The sequence below is a fragment of the Serinus canaria genome, chromosome 7, assembly GCF_022539315.1.
Source record: "Serinus canaria isolate serCan28SL12 chromosome 7, serCan2020, whole genome shotgun sequence".
NCBI classification, from domain to species: domain Eukaryota; kingdom Metazoa; phylum Chordata; class Aves; order Passeriformes; family Fringillidae; genus Serinus; species Serinus canaria.
In genome coordinates this window covers 21,572,557-21,593,019 of record NC_066321.1, presented here as the reverse complement: position 1 = coordinate 21,593,019, position 20,463 = coordinate 21,572,557, and the positions used below count along the sequence as shown (strand labels likewise).

Below are 20,463 nucleotides of genomic sequence, written 5' to 3'. Positions count from 1 at the left end.
AGACCCATTTTTGTCTGTTTTTTTTTTATACAAACCATACAGCCAGTTACACCAGGGTACCTGGGAGTGTAACACAGAAATGAAACCAAAGTCATGATGCCATGGGAGCTCTCACAGTAAAGTCTCATCTTCTCATGTCACTGTTCCTATAGCAGACAAGCTGAATAACTCCTCCTGAAATGCTTTTGGTCCCTTGGCCCAAAGGCTTAGGATGGATCCTGTCACACTGCCTGGAGTCCCTCTACCACCCTGAAGTTCTGCCTTGCTCAGGGCTCTTCATAGTACCCAAAAGCACACATCCACCCCTCCCTCATGGTTTACACATTCAGCCCATTAACCAGTAAAGCATCTTGGTCAGCTCCAGGCTCCCGTGGTTTAGCTGTGAGCAGGGTCAGCAGAATTTTGAAATCAAATCAGTAGGCACAAACCTTCTGGTATACATTGGTATATGTGCCTCCTGATATGTACTTACACCAAAGCTTAAAATGAGTAAACCATCATCCATTCCCTGCTCACTGTTGTTTAGAATGTGCTGCATCTGAGAGCCAGAGCCATCAGAGTAAGGAAGAACAGCTGTAGTATCTCTAATGACATCCAGTGCTAGAAAGTTCTTTGAAGTTGCATAGCTGCTGTTTCTTCTCTATGATTTCCAAATGTGGGAGGGGGGGAAGAATATCAATGTTAAAAGCATCAGTCAGTCTACTTATTTGGACAATTGTTGTCTGTGTCACTTATTCTTATGGTGATCTGAAGAGGGAAAGCAGAGAATTTATTTGATGGTTATAAAACATGCATTATTTACTTCTGAGATGAAACCACCCTGCATAGTATTTGTCAAAGGCCAAAGGCCAACATACTTAGGCATTTCCAGAAGAGCATTTTTACCTTATTATGTATGATTGCTGATGGTGTCCACACCATTTTCCAGCATCATCCATTCAGGGGCACTGACACTGTCACTTTAAAATCTATCAGAAGTTTGCTAATTTTACTTTATTCCCATCAGATGGCTGTTATTCCAATACAAAAGAGGGTCAGAAAGAGTATGGACTGAGCCTTAAGGAGCTCATTTGTCAGAGCTTGCCAGGACATCGGGGGCTGCACGTTGCCACGTCCCTCTAAGGAGGCCCAGTACAGACCTTAGTGCTCTTCTTGGCCAGTTTTGCCAGCCAGTGTGAGAAAATACCAGTTTGGAAGAGTTCTGGGTTTCTCAGTTCTGGGGTGTGACATGTGTGGGAGGAGGACTGAACCCCAGGGCTGGCAGACCCCCTTCGGAGCTGGATGCTCTGACTCAAGGCACACAGGCTCCTCCTGGAGTAATGCCAACAAGTGCTAACACAAGATACCTTACAACTCCTGCAGCCTGTGAACACCTACTGCTGCACTTGCTCTCTGACAAAGTGTATCTGGACCTTGTAACAATCATAACATTCTCTCCAGAAAAGTTGTGTTTTATTGGGCATTGTAGATCATCACTCACTCCGTGGGAAATAGTCAGACTCTATGCCAAAGGCCAGATTCTGCTTTGGTGATTTAAATATGCAGATTCCTCAGGTGACTGCAGTAGGAAAGTTACTTTTCAGCATGAGCAGAGCCAGCAGAAACCCTGGTGCTGCACTTAGCACTGCAAGCCCAGTGAACACAGCTACACATGGCAGGCCACTGGTTCCATCAAAGGGTGGGGAGATACAAGCCTTGGCTTGTGTTGTAGCTGAAATAGTGAGATTGACATACTAGTTCATTGTTTTTATTATTTCACTGATTCAAAGCACTAAAAGGGCTTCAAGGATTTTTTTTCCACATTTCCCATCCTTTGTATGTGTGAATGTCAGTTTATAATATTTGGTATCAGGTAATAAATTGGAAATCAAGGGTATATCTGCAAGAGCCTATAACAGCATGGTAGTAGAAAAAGAAATACAAATCTCAGCTGTTACTCTGCCACTGACCCAGAGAAAAGCAAGAATACAGAAAGAAAACTGCTGACATTTAAATGGCCACATAAGAATACTAAAATGCAAAGCTGCTTATGAGTATTTTGCAATAAAATACTGTCCTGATAACAGATTTTGTTTCAATTTTGGGCTTATATGTGATTTTAATGTATCCAAACTATTATCATATACTGTTAAAGTAATTTCCTCTTTTGATTAGATATAACAAAATTTAAGGTTTCTTAAGTACAATAGCCTGGAAAAGGGAGCTGTTAGAACACTTTTAAGTAAGTCCCATTATTGACATCTCTAGCATACTGAAATAAATACACAAGTAAAGTTAATCCCTACGTGGTTTAAGAGAAGGAATTGCCCTAACTTTTATGTATGATTATGTTACCATGTTTAGATAAATTGCCTGATGTAGGTCATTATAGGGGGACCAATTCATTTTTGTCTGTCCTAAAAAGAGCTCAGAAAGACATGATTTCTCATCAAACATCCACTGAAAAGACAACTCACTGTAATACACTGAGATAAAAAATGGGTTCAGGAGGGAAACAAGCTTCTTTATCTGGTGGGTCCATTATCCCAGTTGTCCTTGACAGCCAATGAAGAGTCATGTAAAGTTTACATTAATTGATTTTATTGTTAATCTGCTTGAAATTTTGTGAGTCAAAAGGGAAAACAACCTGAAAAACAAGCAATCAACCACTTTCTATAATGTTTAGCTATAAAAAAAAATGCTGTTCTTCCAGAGATCCAATCACCAGCAAGCTGCAGAATGCTTTGCAATTTTTACACACACTTTTTTGTATGAAGCCACAGACTGTCTATATTTTACATTGCCACCTCTAACACTTATATTTTACCACTGTGGGCTGCAGTGTTACATTACAATGGCACTGAGCCCATGTACCTCTAACATCTCTCTTCATGAGATATTTTCTCCCACAGTCTTGGAGATGGCCTGTAACATAAAAAAAACATTTTCTCAGTACAGGAAGATTACAACACAGGAGATTTCAGTGCAAAACTATACAAAAAAGACCTTATAATTGGCACATGTTTCTGTACATTTCATTTGCAAAGATGGAAAAACTACAGTGTAAAGGAAATCTCTACTCAGAGGAGAGTTTATTAACTTCTTTAACTTCTTTTTTTGGTGATTAGTGTTAGAAGTGCTGTGATAACTAAGTTCTACCTGGTTACCACTTTAACCTTACTCCTCCCCACACACTGCTGTCAACAATGCATCCAAATAGTCAGCAGAGTAGGATGTTAGTTGTGTTGTGGAATAAAATATTACCTATTTAGAAAATATTTCAGATATGGCATTGCTAACCAGAGACAGGCAAAATACTCAGCTCAAGTAATTTATTTATCAGAATGTTATATCAACAATTTTTTTTAATTCCCCAAATGTAATAAAACTTTTTTGTCTTTAGATTCAAGACTAAAAGATCAAGACACGTCTAATTGTGCAACATTTTTTAATTCCTAGCACTGAGTTTACGGTGTGTAGCTAGAGTCAAATTTGCTTGGGCTAATTGTTGACAATTGAGGTGATGATTATTTCATCATCAGCAAGCTTGGTTCCTGAGGTTTGATTTGGAGGGAGCCCAAGTCACTCCTGTCTGCTGATGAAGCTGTTCCACTGTGTTACCCTCCTGTCAAAATGGGTCAACACAGTATAGCCCGTGGCCACCATGCTACAAGAGCAGCATTTCTAAATGCAAGGTCCTGACAAAAGAGGGGATGAAATCCTGTCACAGAAAGGAGCTTTTCTTCGCTCCCTCCCAGTGAGTTACCCGGCTCACCGAGGACAGACGTTCGCTGCATGCACACATCTGGCCCAGCCTCTCCTCGTGTAACATCATTCATCAAGTCCTGTCATGTTAGCCTTGCTGCCCACATTCCCCCAGCACGCCACAGAAAACTTTCCTCTCAGCACCTTACATTTCACTGCCTCGTAGGCATCCTTTGTTCACTTTAACAACAAAATGGTGCCATTCAGGAGCTGCAGCAACATAATTGGTACTTACAGAGCACAGTCCTCCAGTCACTGAGAGGTCTGAGAGTGCACAGTCTGCTGCACTGTCATTCACTGCTCCAAAAAATGCACACATGATGCTTTTGTCCCTGTGATTTCAAGAATGTTTTGTAGATATTCATTCTCTCCATGTAGGTACTAGGTGAAGCTGGGAAGTATTAAGTCTCTGTGGAATATGAGAGAGGAAAAACATAAAATTGTACTTGTCTCATTACTGCAATATGGATGCTGTGAACCCCGGTGGTCAAAAGCACTGTTTCTGCTCTTTGAACATAATTTCAAATTTTTCCACTTCATAGTTCAGTCCTGACAGCAAAGTAGGCCAGTGTATTGCAACTTAATGACTTTTGAGACCAGACTCATGCAGTCAGAGGGGTCCTGCTGCCTGTGAAATGGAAGGCTGCAAGGACAGTGCTTCCCAGGTATGACACCCATGGAAGAAGCATGGACAGGACCATCAGGCAGTTCATGCAGTTCATAGGTTGAGCCACTCCTCAAAGGGTGATATTGTAACTTTTATTTTTATTGCATTTCATCTGCTGAGTATCTGTCTGAGGCCATTTTTAACAGGCTTCCATCTCTTACATTTATCTCATTATCAGTGAGGACAAGGGGAGAAGCTCCTTACCTGTGTACTTTAATACACACCCCAGTCAGTTCATGAGAAGGTAGGTAAGGGTTGTGAGGTACCTATAATCTCCCGATCCCTTTTACCCCACTGTGGTTCTTGTGATTCTGGGAGGGTTTTTTAATTGTATTTCCACACACATTTATCAGTTTCTTCTTTTCCTACTACCCCTCAAAGCCTGGGTTTTATCTTTTTGCCTTATCCAGCACCTGCTCCTTTCTCTGCTGTTTGTTCTAGATGACTGCATTAGACTATCATTCTCCAAAAGAAAAGTATGGTGGTTTTTTTCTTAATTTTCTCCATCACATCCCATTTGTCTCCTCAGTCATCGTAACTCTCTTATCTTGTCAGGCTCAAAAGCTTGGCACAATCATTAGGTATTTGCTTTCTATTGCCAGTATCTATTCCACTACTCAGTATTATAGATAACCTTCCCCTAGTACATCTGTTTTCATCTCTTTATGGACATCTTCTCACTGTTCAAACTATGGAATGACTCAGCTCTATGCAGCCTTTTCTTGACATAGCTCTGTTTGTATTTGTTTAATGAGATTCACCTCAAACAGTCATTTAAAATTTAGGCATGTAGACAGAGCAATAGGTCTGTCAACGCGTGAATCACTTGGATCAGTCTTTGAGTTGAAAAATCAGCAATTAACTCAAAAATAATATGCTGTTGAGGTTTGCTAATGGAGAGTCAGACACTTGTGCCATAGATGAACAGAGCACGGGTCCATTGGCAAACACCAAATGAACCTATGTGTTTCAGAAGAAAAATGAATTGTTGAGGATCTATGTTCTTTCCTCAGTATTTGACATGCACCAATACTGTGTCACTGTGCCCTGAATGTCTGCTGCCTGCCTGTGACACAGTCCATGAGGCACAACAGCTATGAAATGTGGATCCTTCCGAGACATTTCATGCTTGTCAGCTTGGCAACCAATTTGTGCTGGTGATGAGACTTGTCTGAGTTGCTGGGCATTGCAGGCCTGTTTCTGTTTACCTTGCCAGCCCATTTGCAGCCAGCTGTTCTCCAGCAGGAGACAATGTAAAAGCAAACACACACATGGAAATTGTCCGTAATAATTAAGATCCCAAGGCAGCAAGTCCCTTAAATGTGTGCTTAAATTCGTTTAATCAGGTGACCAGTCTAAAGCTTCTCCTGAAATGTCTTCTCACCTGTCCTATTAAAATTTCCTCATGGTGATAAAAAACTAATTATATTGGTATTCCATGCATATGTCATCCAAAAATGCCCACATGGCTTCTGAGTGGGCATTTTCCTGCAGCTGTTTCAAAATTTCTTTAATATTTTTGATTCCTCCCCCTGTTGATTCTCTGACAGTACTTCTGCCCACCAAATTGTCAAGCTGATAATTTTTCTTCTCACTCATTATATCTTTTGTTATTTAAAAATAGAAGAAGACTCTTCATTCATGTTAAAAAAACCTGTTTATATACCCTATCTCTGCACCCAGGACACCATGGCTTATGTGCTTTCTGGGAATAAATGTGCTCATTAAATGGGTTTGTACATTATCATCTTGATCATTATCACCAGTATTTAGGAGATGAGCTTCCCCATATTTTGTTGGTATTCATTAGAAGATTAAAAGTTGTTGATATGCAGACATGGAAGTAGATACCTGTAGCAACTCATAGCCTTGGAGGAAACTTAGCAATTAGACAGGTAAAGCCTGATGTAACAAAAGGTCTTAAGACACTTTTAAAGTAGACATAGCCAGTCATGGGCTCAAACATTTTTCTGAGGGACAACCCTTGTCAGACCATCTTTGCTTCTTGTTTTTGCAGATTCCCAGTTGGGGTCTGCCAAAGTAGGGTGAAGTACTTTGGTAAAACAGAGTTGCCCCTGTGGAAAAGAAGCTTTGGTGGGTTATAAGGCTGCAAGGACACAGAACAAAACTGTCAGCTCTCCCCAGAAGGGTATCAAAGCAGAAGTTTGGTGCAGCTGGGCAAATCAGGCCTGCCTGCAGTACAAGCAGGCTCACTGTAACTTAGCTGGAGCTTTCAGCTAACACAGCCCTGAGTTCTGGATAGTCTGCCTCTCTCTTAAGCAGACTGCAAGAAAAACTATCAGTAGTTTTAGAGCTGAAAATTTCTAAGAGGAAAAAATCTAAGAGATATGTAATGACCAGCCTTTACTGGACACTTCTTCTGGCCATTACTTCTCTGACAGAAAGTCTATCACAAACTTGAGGTAAAAAAGCAAATACAAACCTCATACAGGTTTTTCCACCATGGTTAATTCTTACAGGCTAAGACATAATATTTACACAGAAAAAACTTCTTCTCAGGATCTGAGTATCAAGAACCTCCTGATCTCCAAGCTTGCCTCAGAGAGCTGTATGCAAGCCAAAACCTCCTGCTTGGCCATTGGCTCCCATGCAAATAGAGAGGAGCTACGCTGCTCCTTTCCCATCCTCACATGGTGGTCTGAGGAAATACCAGAGCCAACATCTCAGCACCACTCTGTAAAAATAACCCATAACACCAAAAAAAGGGGGAAAAAGCTCCACAATGGTTACTGCCAAATGCCATGAACCTGCTATCAACAAAAATCTACACCATTGCATGACAACAGAGCAGTGTTTCTGTGTATGACGATGCATGGTGGAGCCATCTGCTCGCAGTGTGTGGCCCAAGTCTTGGGCTGCAGGAGTGTCTGAAAAATTTGTAGCACATTTCTGAATGTCCCATCTCTACTGCAGATGTTTCCATCTGCACAGTAGTGTGATGCTGTGCATCTCACATACCACAGCTTTTGCAGTTTCTTAATCTCTTTAATGAGTTCTAATCATGCTGGTTATCATTTGCAATCACCATGACTGCCCTCATGACTGGATGGCATGAGATATAATAGTGGTGGTTATTTCATCTCTGTAGCAGATGTCAGAGGCCCTCAGCCTTCTGAAACTCTGCTCTCAGAAATAAAGGACGTGAGTGTTTCATCGCTTCTTTTGAGGGACTGTAGCTGTGGTGCCAATGGCAAATGGGCAAGAGAGAGTTGCTGGTTTCCATGAGTAAGATCCATTTGTGCCCTTCTGCCCTCAAAAGAGCCACCCTGGGGATGGTGCACACTTCTGTAGGTCCTCACTGTCCTGTTGTGCAGGGCACTGACCCCTCTTCCTGTTTAGAGGGAATCTCAACGAGGAATGTGGGGTAAATCCCCAGAAGACAGCTGAATAAAAGCTAAGAAACTGAATTTCAGTGGTGTGGAGGATATTCCCCCACAAAGCCACATAAAAATCATAAAAATTGAATTCTAGACACTAGGAACTCTTAGCCAGCACTTTTAGATACCATGGGTACTTATTATCATGTCCCCATTGTAGGGGTTTTGATAATCTACGATGTAGCATAGATACAGTCACAGAGACTTTACCTACCTGCATTTATCATTCTGGAAAGATCATGTCTATTAATCACAGATAAGAGCACAGCCTATTGTGTCCCTGACAATTAGAGCTCTCTGCCAGCAGAGCAGACACAAATGCTAAGATGAACAAAATGTAAGGTCTCTTTACAGGGTTTGGTTGTTTGGGTTTTTTCATAAAGTCTTGTACATGCTATAAGTTGGGTCCTGAATTTCTGAGGTGGTCTGTAAGTGAAACTTCAGCAGGGAAGGGAGGGCAAATACCTGTTTCTAGCTGCTACAAAAATGTGCTGCAATTTTCAGGAGGGATGGAGGGTTGCTTTGTCTTTGTGAGCTGCACTAGAGAGAGCTCACAAAACACAGGTTTGAATATACAGGAGCTGACGTGGCACCCCAGCACTGAGCACATGCAATTCCTCACTTTTGGAGGTGAGGGGAATGACTGGAAAAGCAAGAATCTTTGTGGGGGAAAAAAAAGCAGCGTTTGTAAAATGTTAGTAGAAAGGAGAAAGAGAAACTGTAGCAAAAAAAAAAAAAAAAAAAAAAAGGAACAAATAAATGGATCAGCAGATGGTAGACATGGTCCCTGGTTCTGCAGGTCATAGTGTGAACTGTTTGAGTGCATTGGCCACTTCCTAGGCAAATCTCACCTGTTTTGAGTCTGTGACTCTTCTGCTAGGCTGGACCAAGTCTGCCTATTCTTTTATCTTTTATCTTTTATCTTTTCAACTGCAGAACAAAGCTAAGAAACTTTTCCTGACAGAGAAGCCATTGAAACTCTCCCCTGAAAATGTCTCGATTTGACCAAGAAGCATGAACAAATTATCTAATCAGAAAATCCCCAGTGGTGGAAAACAATCTACCCATTTATGCCTGAGCAAGATCAAATGCAAGCTTTTGGTTGTGCATTTTGCAATTTCAATCTCACATTGTCTAGATAAATAATAGTACAAAACAGTATTTTTACTGGGGTTTTTTGCCAGAACTTCTTCACGTGGCTTTGCTAACTTCCCAAGTATTAAGCCAGTTTTAAAAAATAACAGATTTTTTCTGAAGTTCAATTTATTTATTCCTTCCATTGGACTCTTGTACACTCTTGAGGGTGGATCTCTGATCTTCATCTGTCAAGCATCTAGTACATAAGGATGTAAAGCACTGATGCAGGAACTTGGAAAACTGCTCTTGGTTTTTGTGGTTCCCAGAACAAGGGGTCCAGGTCACCAGTGTGTTTTTCAGGCAGCTGATGGTACCTGCTGGGAGCTGGTACCTGGGAACCCTAAGACAGCTTTTGGGATACTCTGACAGCTGTCAGAGCCATACCCTTCAGTGTCCTTTCTGCAGGAAGATGAGGGAGAAGCTGGGATCAGAAAATCCAAGCACATCTGGGTTTTACAGCCTGCAGGAGGCTCTGAGATGGCTGGAGCAGGCACTCCCACTGCTGGTGCACACTCCAGACAGACCCTGGCTTTCCTCTCTCAGATATGGCCTAAGGGGCTGCTGTGGTACAAATGATAATTTATGATAGTAGCACACACATCTGTAGGAATAACATGTTCATAATAATTAATATATGCTTTCAGGGTGATTCAGTGGCCATAAAGAGCACTTTAATTTGCTTCTTAATTTCCCCAAAGAAGTTATCTGCTATATGAGAAATCCAAAGCAGTGTTCTTCAAGCCCTAGCAAGATACACACCCCTGCAAACAAGACAAAAATTGCTCCTGTTCTTTTCCTTATAAAATGATTTGTAATTTATTTCTGTCAACATTCTGAACTCTGAGTAAGCTTGCTGCTGGAAGACCAGAGACAGAGAGCACATTTTAAGACTATTTGATTTTTTTGATTTTTTTGAGTTTTACAAGTTCAAAGAGAAATAACATTTACTCTTGGTTGCTGTATATTTCCCCTATATTTATTTTCAAATCATCTGGGTTTTCTGCAGAAAACAGAACTCTCCTTTTCTTGCTCTTTAATAGAAGGATTTACTAATATTTTCATTCAGGAAATCTGCCATTTGGAGAGAGTGGAAGGTCTAGGAGGAGGCTGCAGCATGTGTCATTGGGGCATTTGTGTATTTGTAGCTCTTGTTCAGGAACCAGAAGAATGAGCCTCGGCTTGCTTGGCATGAGAAAAGCCATTGGTATTCTGGGTCCTGATACAAGCTCTTCTGGAAAGCATGACCTTTGCACACATTGCTTTCCCAGCTGAAAATTCATCCTCTGCTCCTGCACCTGCTCTCACTGCAACACACCTTTGGAGTGAATCCACTGCAAGTGCAGCAGTGTGGAGGTGCTATGGCAGGAGGGACAGACATGTTCCTATTTAGCTAAAATGGTAGAAGCAGCATTATTGCAGCAATGTAGGCATTTGTTTTCTTCTGTAAAGATGAACATTTTGCTCTGCATTTTTAATTTACCCTTGATCTGTATATCAGATTTTTATCTGACCAACAAATTCCTGTCATCTCATCCACCAGATCCTGACCATTCCCAATATCCCATTAGGACTCTTAAGAAGCTTCTGATGTTCATGAACATTATGGGTGCTATAAGATAATGGTATTTTTTCCACTGTTATGTAGAATAAGATGGGTCATTTAAAATTGTTTGCTTTTGGATTACATTCCTCCCTTCTGACCATGCAGAAAACATGAAAGGCAGACTGAGAAGTTGATATCAGCTGAAGCTTAGAGAAGATTTTCAAGCTTTGTTTGGAGTTATTTTGGTGGGTTTTTTGGGGGGTTCTTTTGTTTGGTTTTTGGGGTCGGTTTTTTTTTTTTTTTTGTTGGGATTTTTTTGTTTGGTTGATTTTTTTTTTTTAATTTAGATGAATTTACCTTTAAATTCTTACATGCAACTGAACTGAACCCTAAATAATCCATAACCTTGGAAATGTTTTTGGAGAGAAAAGGATTTCTCTACAACTGAGACATTCTTTCAGAAATGAAAGAAATCTCTGAAAAAGCAACTATATGAAAATTTGTTGGAAGACATAAATGTGATTCACAGGTGCTTTTTGTGACTGGGAGCATTTGGAGTGTTGGAAACTAAGGCCAGGTCTCTGTCCCTGAGATGAACTGATGTCACCTAAGCAAAGCTGAGCCTGTTTGCCTCTCTGTTAGGAGGGCTGTGCAAAGAGAGTTGTCAGTGTGGATGCAGACTTTAGTCAAAAAGGACTAAAGGACATATGCAGGACATCCTTCATTGTTTTACAAAGGGATTTAGGAACCAATGTGGCTTAAGCTGAGTCACATTGTGGGGACACAAAAAAGGAAGTCAGATGTGGCTTTCAGCTAATCAAAAGGTTTTGAAACTCCTCTAGAGATAAAGTAGATTTGTGTCTGAAACAGTGTATTAACATTTTTATTAAAATATTCTTTCACTGTCATTGTGTTCAGGGACATGTTCACTAGCACAGGCAGAAGTGCAACTAAAAACATCTGAAAATGCAGCACTAAGATATCTAGGAACTGCATCAACAGGCCACTCACTACACACAGGCCACCGAGGAGACAGCAGATGCTAATGAACTCGAGCCTTTGCTGAGGTGATGTAGGAGCATAGGTCATTGAGTTGAATCAGTAGATTTACTCAAAAGCATTAGATATTGTGTGACTAGAGGACATAAGCATGGCTAAAAATACCAATTGAAGTCACACACAAGGAATCAACAGATAATTTGCACCCTGAAATATGAAACTCTTGACACCCCACACATGTGCTTTTAAATGGCAGTGCTGGATAGAGATGCTCCAGTATTGACCTCATACAGTCAGCAGCCAGAACTAAAAGCATCACACTAACCCAGTGCCTTTACTTGCACTTAGCCCAGAGTGACATCGTGGTGCTAAATCATTCGTACAGGCAGAACTGAGATGCTGACTGTGACAGAGACATCTTCCAAAGAGGAATTTCAGAAGTCTGTTCTGCAGCCGTGACGCTGACAATGTCCAGTTGGTAAGTGCTGTAAGGACCATGTGCCATGGAAATCAAGGAAAGACCATCAGCCAGAAGTAACTGATTGGTGTCCAAGTTGTAGGGTCCCCTTCTGCATAACACAGGCACAGGAATGAATTCCTGGGTAGCCAGTGATATTGGCTACATTTTTGTTGAATAGATACACTTCTAGAAACCCTCTGGAGCTCCCCTACACTCTGCTCTGTCAGTTCTTCCTCCTACTGAAACCTTCTTATCTTCAGCCTTTTGTTGTTCTTCAATGTCCTACACTTCTCCCAAATTTTCCTGGTGGCATTTCTGTTCATACAGCTTGAGTTTCTCCCCCTTCCTGAAAAGCAGGAGGAAAGAAGGAGCAGAGTATTAGAAAAGCCTCAGTCTTGTTTTGATCTCAGTAAGAGTTTCACATGTTATAACAGCAGTCCCAAGCACAGAAAGGATTATCTATGAAACTGTTTCTATAAACAATATTTTGTAAATGTTATGTAAGCTGAACTGATCTGCAATACCTAAACTTTTTATTCTTTTCATGGCAGAGGAAAGGAAATATTACAAATATGTAAAATAAGGCACTAAAACATTAACATAAATAACTAATAAATTGTAAAGCTTTGTAGAAAACAGCTAACTGCTAATGGAATAATGCACATTTGTTGATTCTTGGAGCAGACACTGGCCATACATCATGCACCAAAGCAAGTGCTAAGAGTATCAGCACGTAACAGCATTATTTAAACTTCTTTTATGGGAGAGATTAAATAGTCATTAAAGCAGCCCATACTGAGTCACTGGTTCCATCTTCTATTTTTTGTTTGCATACAAGAGACTATCACAGGATTTGGAGTTTTCATTATTACTTATGGATATAAAGCAATTCATGGCAGTTGACCATTAAATTATCAATAATGAAAACTGCCCTTCCAAAAGGACCAGCCCAAAGATCAGAAGCTTAAGATTCAGTAATTCCATTTGGTCATCCTGCCTCTCTTAAGCTTGCCAGACAACCTCAGGAAAGGATTATCATGTGGTCAGTCATGCCATTTCTTGGCTGCTTTGACCAACTCTGGGCCAAAGGTGGTGTTGACTCCTGGCCCACAAGAACTGACCTAAACCCATTAACCATTGCATGTAGAACACAAAAAACAGTGACAAGATAAATGAAAATTACTGCTGGTCAACCTGGTCTGGCATAGATTTGAATGAAGGAGTAAAGGACATAGACAAAGGTACATGAAGATCAAAGCTCCTGCAGAGGTGGTTATTCTTAAAAGTATGGATTTGTATGTAAAGATCTTGATTCAAGTATTTTCCCCTGCATGTTTCTGCAGCTCATGGGGTTACTCACACTCTTAAAACTGAGCTGAAATGGAAGCCAAAAGTTACCACCCACATAAGCCTTCCTCCATTCAGCATTAGGGACACCAGGAACAAAAAGAAACCAATCTTCTGAGGAGGAAACTATTAAATCCCACACATCCAGCCAGGGCATGGGTAAAGCCAAGTGCCATACCTGTGCTCTGGTATATGCTGCACCTTTGTAAATTTGGCCCTTCCTTTTGTTCAGGAACGAAAACACTTTAGAGCCAAGTTAAAGGGATGAATTGCACATTGAAAGTCCTTGGATTGTTGATGCTCTTGATGCCAAATAAAACAAATAATAGAGCTCAATGGAATGAAAATCTCTATAGTCTGCCATACACTGAACTTGTTTATGGTTCACTTGACACAGTTTTTTCCCCTTGGACAATAAATGGACTTTTAAGCTGAAAGTTAATTTTTACTTCAAGAAAGCTCTGGCTGTAAAAAATGGACAAATTAACAGCAATGAGCACTTTCACACAGGAGAAAATGATTCATTAACTGTTCTTTCGCCATTGTAGAAGAGTCCATTTTTGGCTAATCCTCAGAGAGTCCAAGGATGTTATAGTACAAGCAACATTTAGAAAAACTTCATTGCACACAGAAAATTCCAGGCTTCAATTTTCTTCTTGAGAGAGTTCAGTAGTTGCTTCATTCTCCGTGTGTGTGTGTGTGTATGTTTATACACAGAATTAAGTTCTAGCAAAGGGAAAGTGCATTTATGCAAAAAGCAATTCATCAACCACTTCTGTGCTCAGAATTCACTGAGGTAATTTAGATACTTTAATGGCAAGGTAGTTTAGGTAAGGTATGCAATAAATGTTTCCCCCAACCCCTTCAAACAGTTAGAGTAATGGAAAATGTTTGCTCTAAATGAATCTTCTCAGTAAAGTAATTCTTGTTTTAATTATTTATCAGTTAGGAAATATTAAATATAATGACATAGCAGACTTCTCTCGAATCTCTTTTCATGTTGAGGGAGCACTCTCACATTAGCTGGAGTTTCATGCAAGCTCTAACTAAAAGGCTAACATAATGTAGTGTGTGGCACTGATCTGTTTCTCATAATATAAAATGTGCAGCAAGCACCTACCACAACAAGGAGACCCTTTGGATCTATTTGCAAAATTTTCACCATGGCCTTGACCTTAGTGATGTCAGGCATATATTATATCTCCACTATAATTTACTATTGACATCATGGATTAAATTTGTTGTTTCAGCTAATGCAACAGAGCAAGCAAGGTAGATTGTGAAACAAAGCCAGCTGCTGAAATACGAGGGTTGTCAAGTATAAATTTACAAAAGATATTCAGACAGAGCACAGAAGACAAAAATAAATGGACAGAGAAGCTGTTTTTGACAGACTGCAAAGGGCTAGAGACTTAAACTTGAGCATTGTAAATCCAAATGTCACAAAACACTGCTACAGAATGTGAGACATGTCTATTTCTCAGGAATATAAATGGTGATATGAGACAAAACTTTCAAGATGCCGTGCATTTTTGCAAAGTCTATCACTATCTCCTGATAAGCAACTTAGTGATCTTTTCCTCTTAGCCTTAAAAGAAGGAAATTCATCATTTAAATTCAGTGACCAACATAACAACTGTATTTGGAACAGGTAGTTTATAAAAATAGTAAAAAAAAAAAAGCTTGCTATAGTATTTTGGATTTCTAGAAAAATATAAACTGACTGATATGTTTGTTCTCTTGGTGAAATTTAGCCGGTCACACATAATTCATTCTTACTTATTCTATATGGATAGAGGGTAGGTTTTGGCTGCTATGTGTCTGTGGAAGAACAGCCCTATATAAAAATAAAATCCTTTTTTTATTTTTTAGGTGTTATGTCAGTCACATAACTCAGGGAGGGTTCTCTTGTAAAGGCTTTTCTGTGATTCCCAGAATGATGTACTGCCTGTCCACCAGAGAAAGGACTCAGTAAAGAGAGACACCCATGGAGCAAGGTGGGCAGCAGTGCTCAGGCAGGCCTGCAGCTGAGGCTGGGGAGCATCCTGCAACAGCCTCAGCTTCCAAATTCTAATATCATGAAGCCAGTAACTGAGGCTGAAAAAAGAGGCACAGCATGTTGGCCAAAGGCTCCACCTTGGAGATTTTCAGCTCCATGTTTGACTCAGCAACAAGCATGCTCTTTCTTACTTCTTTGCAGTTAAGGGAATAAATCTAACCTGAGGAAATTAAACTCTGACTCCATGACCTAAATAAGTTGTCAGCACAGATTTAAGAGGAACATATCATAGCCACAGGACCATCAATGAAGCAACTGTGGATTCTTCCAAAATATAAACAGAAGGCACTGCTTTGGGATAAACGCAGAGATGGGAATGATACCGCTTTTTGTGACATCTGGAATACCTCCAAAACAGCTGCATTTTGTGGAACCCTTTCTTCCAGTGCAAATCCATTAATGGCCTGAGTGATGGGGTGGCTGTCTCTAGCAATTGAAGAGCAGAAGAGGTAAAGTAATGGCTAGCAAGAGCAGGGCTTGCTTTGAGGGAGTTCATTGTTTCTTGTTGGGTTTTTCAGTACTCAAAAGGCCTAATCTTAAATGAAAATTGGGATGGGTTAAAGCAAGGTTTTGACACATGACTAAGAGCATTGTTAAGACAAATGGTCTATAGCTTTCTCCTATTGTGTCAAAGATGGAAGATGATCAATGTAGGCCAGGCCCAGAGAGATTCCACGCTCCACTCACTGCAAACACCTCTCTGGAGCAGCTCGGATACACCGTGCTGCAATAGGTAAGAGCAACAGCATGCCACATGAGCTTAGCATTAATTTTGATTCATTTTGCAGGTCAAGCATGAAATGCCTCTTGTAGTGCTCTCTGGTGCTAAACGATTTACACCAGTTTAGAATTTTCCAATCTTAGCATCAATTATTTGTGACGTTTTCGGATAGCTATCTAATTTTGACAATGCAGTATTCATACCTAGGACTTCATTCTCTGTATATTGATTTCCTCTAAGCTTTGCTTTTTTGGGAAAATCTTTTACACTGATACACCTGGTTAGCAGATGTGGCTTGGCTATTATATGTAATGCAATTAATCTGGAAGGCTGGCGTCACAGGACTTTCCGTGATGCTGTGGCAGCATTATTGTGATTCATTAGTGTCACTTCCTCAGCAAGTTGTAATTGGCAGTGCATATTGTTTCTGTAAAAAATCAGTTGCTGTGGTGGTAGGAAAAAGAATGGCATATTTTCTTTTCTGAGGAAAACAAAGGTTATCCTTGTTTACACATCTAGTGTGAATGTAAAATGAACAAGCTCCATCCTTAATTTGCCTCTTCTACCTCACTGCAAAGCCTAGGTGTTAGAGGATGGCGTTGAGATGCATTCACCAGACAAAAAGTGTTTCCTATTATTAATGGCTGGAGGAGCCCTCTGTGTAATCAAAGGGCACAGCTGCAGTGATATACGGCCAGTGACAAACGGAGAGATCTTTCCTTCTCACTGCTACAAGCTTGCCAGCTTGCAGCCAGCGACTTCCAGCGCTGTATATCTGCAAGATAAATAGCACGAGATATGAATATACGCAGTGCTTACAGTCTTGAAAAGTATTGTTATATCCCCCACATACAATCATTCTAAATATGACTCGAGTGCATTTTTCACTATTTCAGAGCTATTCTTGCTGTTTGGAAATAGATACAGCTTCTGAGCAGAGATTTAAAACCCTCTAACAGCGCTGCTTTTGGAGGTCTGGTTTGGAAGCGGATGTTGTACAGCTGATGGTGTCAGCAAAGCAGCTTTCATGAGATTCATAGCCCTCTTTTGCAGTGACAGGCAGCACTGAACTTTTCAGTGAAAGGAATCAGCTAAAGAATATACAGTAAATCTTTTTTAATTTTCTGATGTGCCTATGACAAAGCAATCTAAGGAAAGAACCCATTCTCTTCAATATGTATGTATTTCAGGAAAAAAAAAAGTTAACCATTTCTTTTGTAGTTTTCTAGTCGTGTTTTAGTCCTTTTGTTTTTACAAAAAAAGATATTCTGTGTAGCACTGTTTTCTTAAGCTAAGGATGTATCTGAACTGAAACAAACTTTAAAGCTAAATGGGGAGCAATCGCCAGCGAAAAGCAAACAAAGGTTCTTGGTAAATAAAAAATTATGTGCCCTTTAGCCTGGCTTGCTGTTGGTATAAGTGGGTCCAGATTTCCACAAACATGAAACCAAAGCTGTCAGTGGGCAAGGCCAGCCTTGCATGGAGCCAGTGTCAGGAGGGTGTCCCCACGCACATGCAGGCACACAGGCACAGGCACACACGGAGGAAGTTGGTGCCGCTCTGTGACCTTTCCATGAACCTTCCAGGAGATGCAAAGATCAGTCAAGAAGCCAAAGGTCAGCATTCATGCTGGTCACAGGCAAAAATCAGTTTTAACCAGACACTGGAAGAGTGTTTCTGCCCCTTGAGTTATCTCAGCAAAATACTAATAACTGCATTTTGTATAGAGGAAAATTGACTTGGTCGGTGTTTAATGTCTCAGCATGTCTCAGTGTTGCTGCACTCATTTGACAACTTGTTAGAAGCTATGTTCACTTTTCTCCTGTAATATATCTGTGCAGGGGTAAGATGGAGTTAAATAATATGAAGGAAGTGGCACAATGTGAGAAAAATCTGGTAATTCAGAGTGAACAGTGCCACTGCTGGTGTTCGTGAGACACAAAAGTATGAGCTGAAGAAAGGAAATTACATGTTGATTGCCTATGAAGAAAAACATTGAGTTAAAAGCAAGGCAACAGTAAAGGAAGTCTGCAATTTCAGTCGTAATTGACTTGTCCAGCCTCTCACACAGTACTTGGTATCAGATTATACCACAGTGGTATCTTTGTTTAAATCAGAGTTAAAAAAAAAAAAAAAAAAAAGAAGAATCAGAGTGAAATATACAAGTAATATAATCCTACTTTCAGCAGGTCAGAAGTGAAAACAAATGTGGTGATTTTGCTTCTGCTGTAGCCTGAGGTGGACATTTGCCCATGTGACAGCATACAAGATACATTTTAGCACAAAACTCCCATTGACTGCAACGGGACCCTGATCGAACCCAGACACAGCAAGTGCTGTATCCCAGAAGAAGCACAAACCTCTACCATATGACTGTCTTTACTACAGCAGGATGGGAGGATTTTGTTCTAAGAAATGAGTTATTAGGAACATTAGTTTGTTTCCCTCTGCCTTTGCTTTTCTCGCTGGCACAGTCTAATAAATTAATAGTAAAGTTCCACTTAGGAAAAATGGTGAGTGAAGCTCAAGAGATGAAGCTACAGAGATGTGAAATTTTGGTTATGGATTGGAAAAGGATACCTGGAGTTTTTAACAGTGTACATTAATAACAGCAAGTGGTTAATGAATACATTTTTATCTAATATATTATGGAATCTCTCAATATATTCTTCAACTCAGAAAGTTTTCCAAGTAAAACAAAGTAAAGGGAAAAGAACATAAAATATTTTCCCCATATTGGCTTTCTGGTGACTACAATTATTTCTCATGCTTATTCTATTTTAGAGTCATCTGGATTATTTTGACCACTTCCTCACATCTTCTAACTCCTAAAGCAAATTATTTCACCATTAATTTCTCACTCTGGGGCTAGTTTTACTGTGCTTTCTTTTGTAAAAAACAAAACAAACAGAAAAAACAAACCAAAACAAAACAGTTAGGTTTGTTGTCCAGTTTTTGAACTAGAATATGAGCAAAAATGTCTCTGCACAACCCAAAACTGCAGCATTTCCTGCCCTGTCCCTGAGAACTGAAGTGCTTTTCAGAACAGGGTCAGGAGCTGTCAGGAGCACTGAGGGTGCTTTGTGCCTGCCCGGGCAGTGGGAAGGCAGCCCCTCGCAGCTGGGAGATCCCACCTGGACCAGAGCTGGGCTGAAGCTTCCAGCTTTTTTCAAGAAGGGGTCTGGGGACTGTGGGCTCAGTGGTAACTCTAGATGAGGCTTGCACTGGGATAGTAAAGTAAGGCATAAATTAAACAAGATCATGGCAGGCAGTATTTAATACAATAATACAGGGAGGACTTAGAGCCAGGGCTACTCTTCTGTCTCCATTACAGAGGAGAATAATGGAAAATCCGATCTTTTAATCTCTCTGCAAATATTTAACTCCTTTTAAAGTCCTTCTGATGATTGCATTTAGTTCATGCTTGTGCCAGCACTTCGGTGTGTGGGAGTGCTCGTAGATCCTGAAGTGACTGTGGAGCGTCTTCTTGTTCCATCAGCCAGCAGAGAAATATTACCAGGCAGCAAATAAATGGTGCTGGCCAACTTCTACTTGGGTATGAAAGCATCTTGCCAGGGAACACTCTGATCCACATACACTGACTTCTTTTAAAGCTGGAAGAGTCTGAGAGGACTATAAAAGAAGCTAAAGTCATGCTAATGTTTTAAAATGGTCAACATGATGACTAATAGACATTCAACCTATTAAGATGAAAAGAGGTATCATCCCAGTCTTGAAAGCTTAACACTGGAGACAATCAGTACATAATTAAATGATGGCAGCAGAACCTTCATCTTGGCACATTTTCAGGGAAGTCTTGTCAGACAAGCATGGTCTTATTTTTATTTATGAAATAGAAAGTTCTGGTGATAAAAGCCTCAACAAAGCCACATAGTCACATTGAATGGACTAAACCAAACAAAGAGATATCGAGTAACTGAAAACTATTAGTCACCATGCTCTGTTGAAGCCTCAAGGGCCTTGTTCCTCTCCTTTTCTACAGCTGCTGGTTACAGCAAGGCAGGGGCAGAAACACATCACCCATACAGGAACAGGGCTAGTCCAGAGTAATAGTAGTGATAGTAACCAGAGTCAGCCAAATCCTCACATCCCAGACAAGTCCACAGAGCCAAGGCTGGTCTAGGGTCCAGCAAGGAAGTCAGGTCAGCAAGGCCACCTGGGGCTTGGCACAGTAGGAGGCAGGCACAGACACACCTAAAATGTAACTTCAGCAAGGACTAGGGGCAGAAGCCTGACCTTAAATTCAGCTTGGAAGCCACTGGACAAAAGCCTCACAACAAGGCTTTCTCCAGATCTTTCTCATGCAGCTCTTTCTCACAGCCTGGCTGCTTTCACAGCAGCCCAGTCCAGGGCTCCACAACTGCATG

General features: G+C 40.6%; 1 long non-coding RNA gene across 1 annotated transcript in view; it reads left to right on the top strand.

Moving 5' to 3' along the window:
• Positions 1-20,463, top strand: part of LOC127059806 (uncharacterized) — a 50,774-nt gene that overhangs the window by 5,467 nt on the left and 24,844 nt on the right. Inside the window, exon 2 of the long non-coding RNA XR_007777962.1 lies at positions 11,837-11,966. This is a non-coding gene — a long non-coding RNA (uncharacterized LOC127059806). The remainder of the gene's footprint in view (positions 1-11,836; positions 11,967-20,463) is intronic.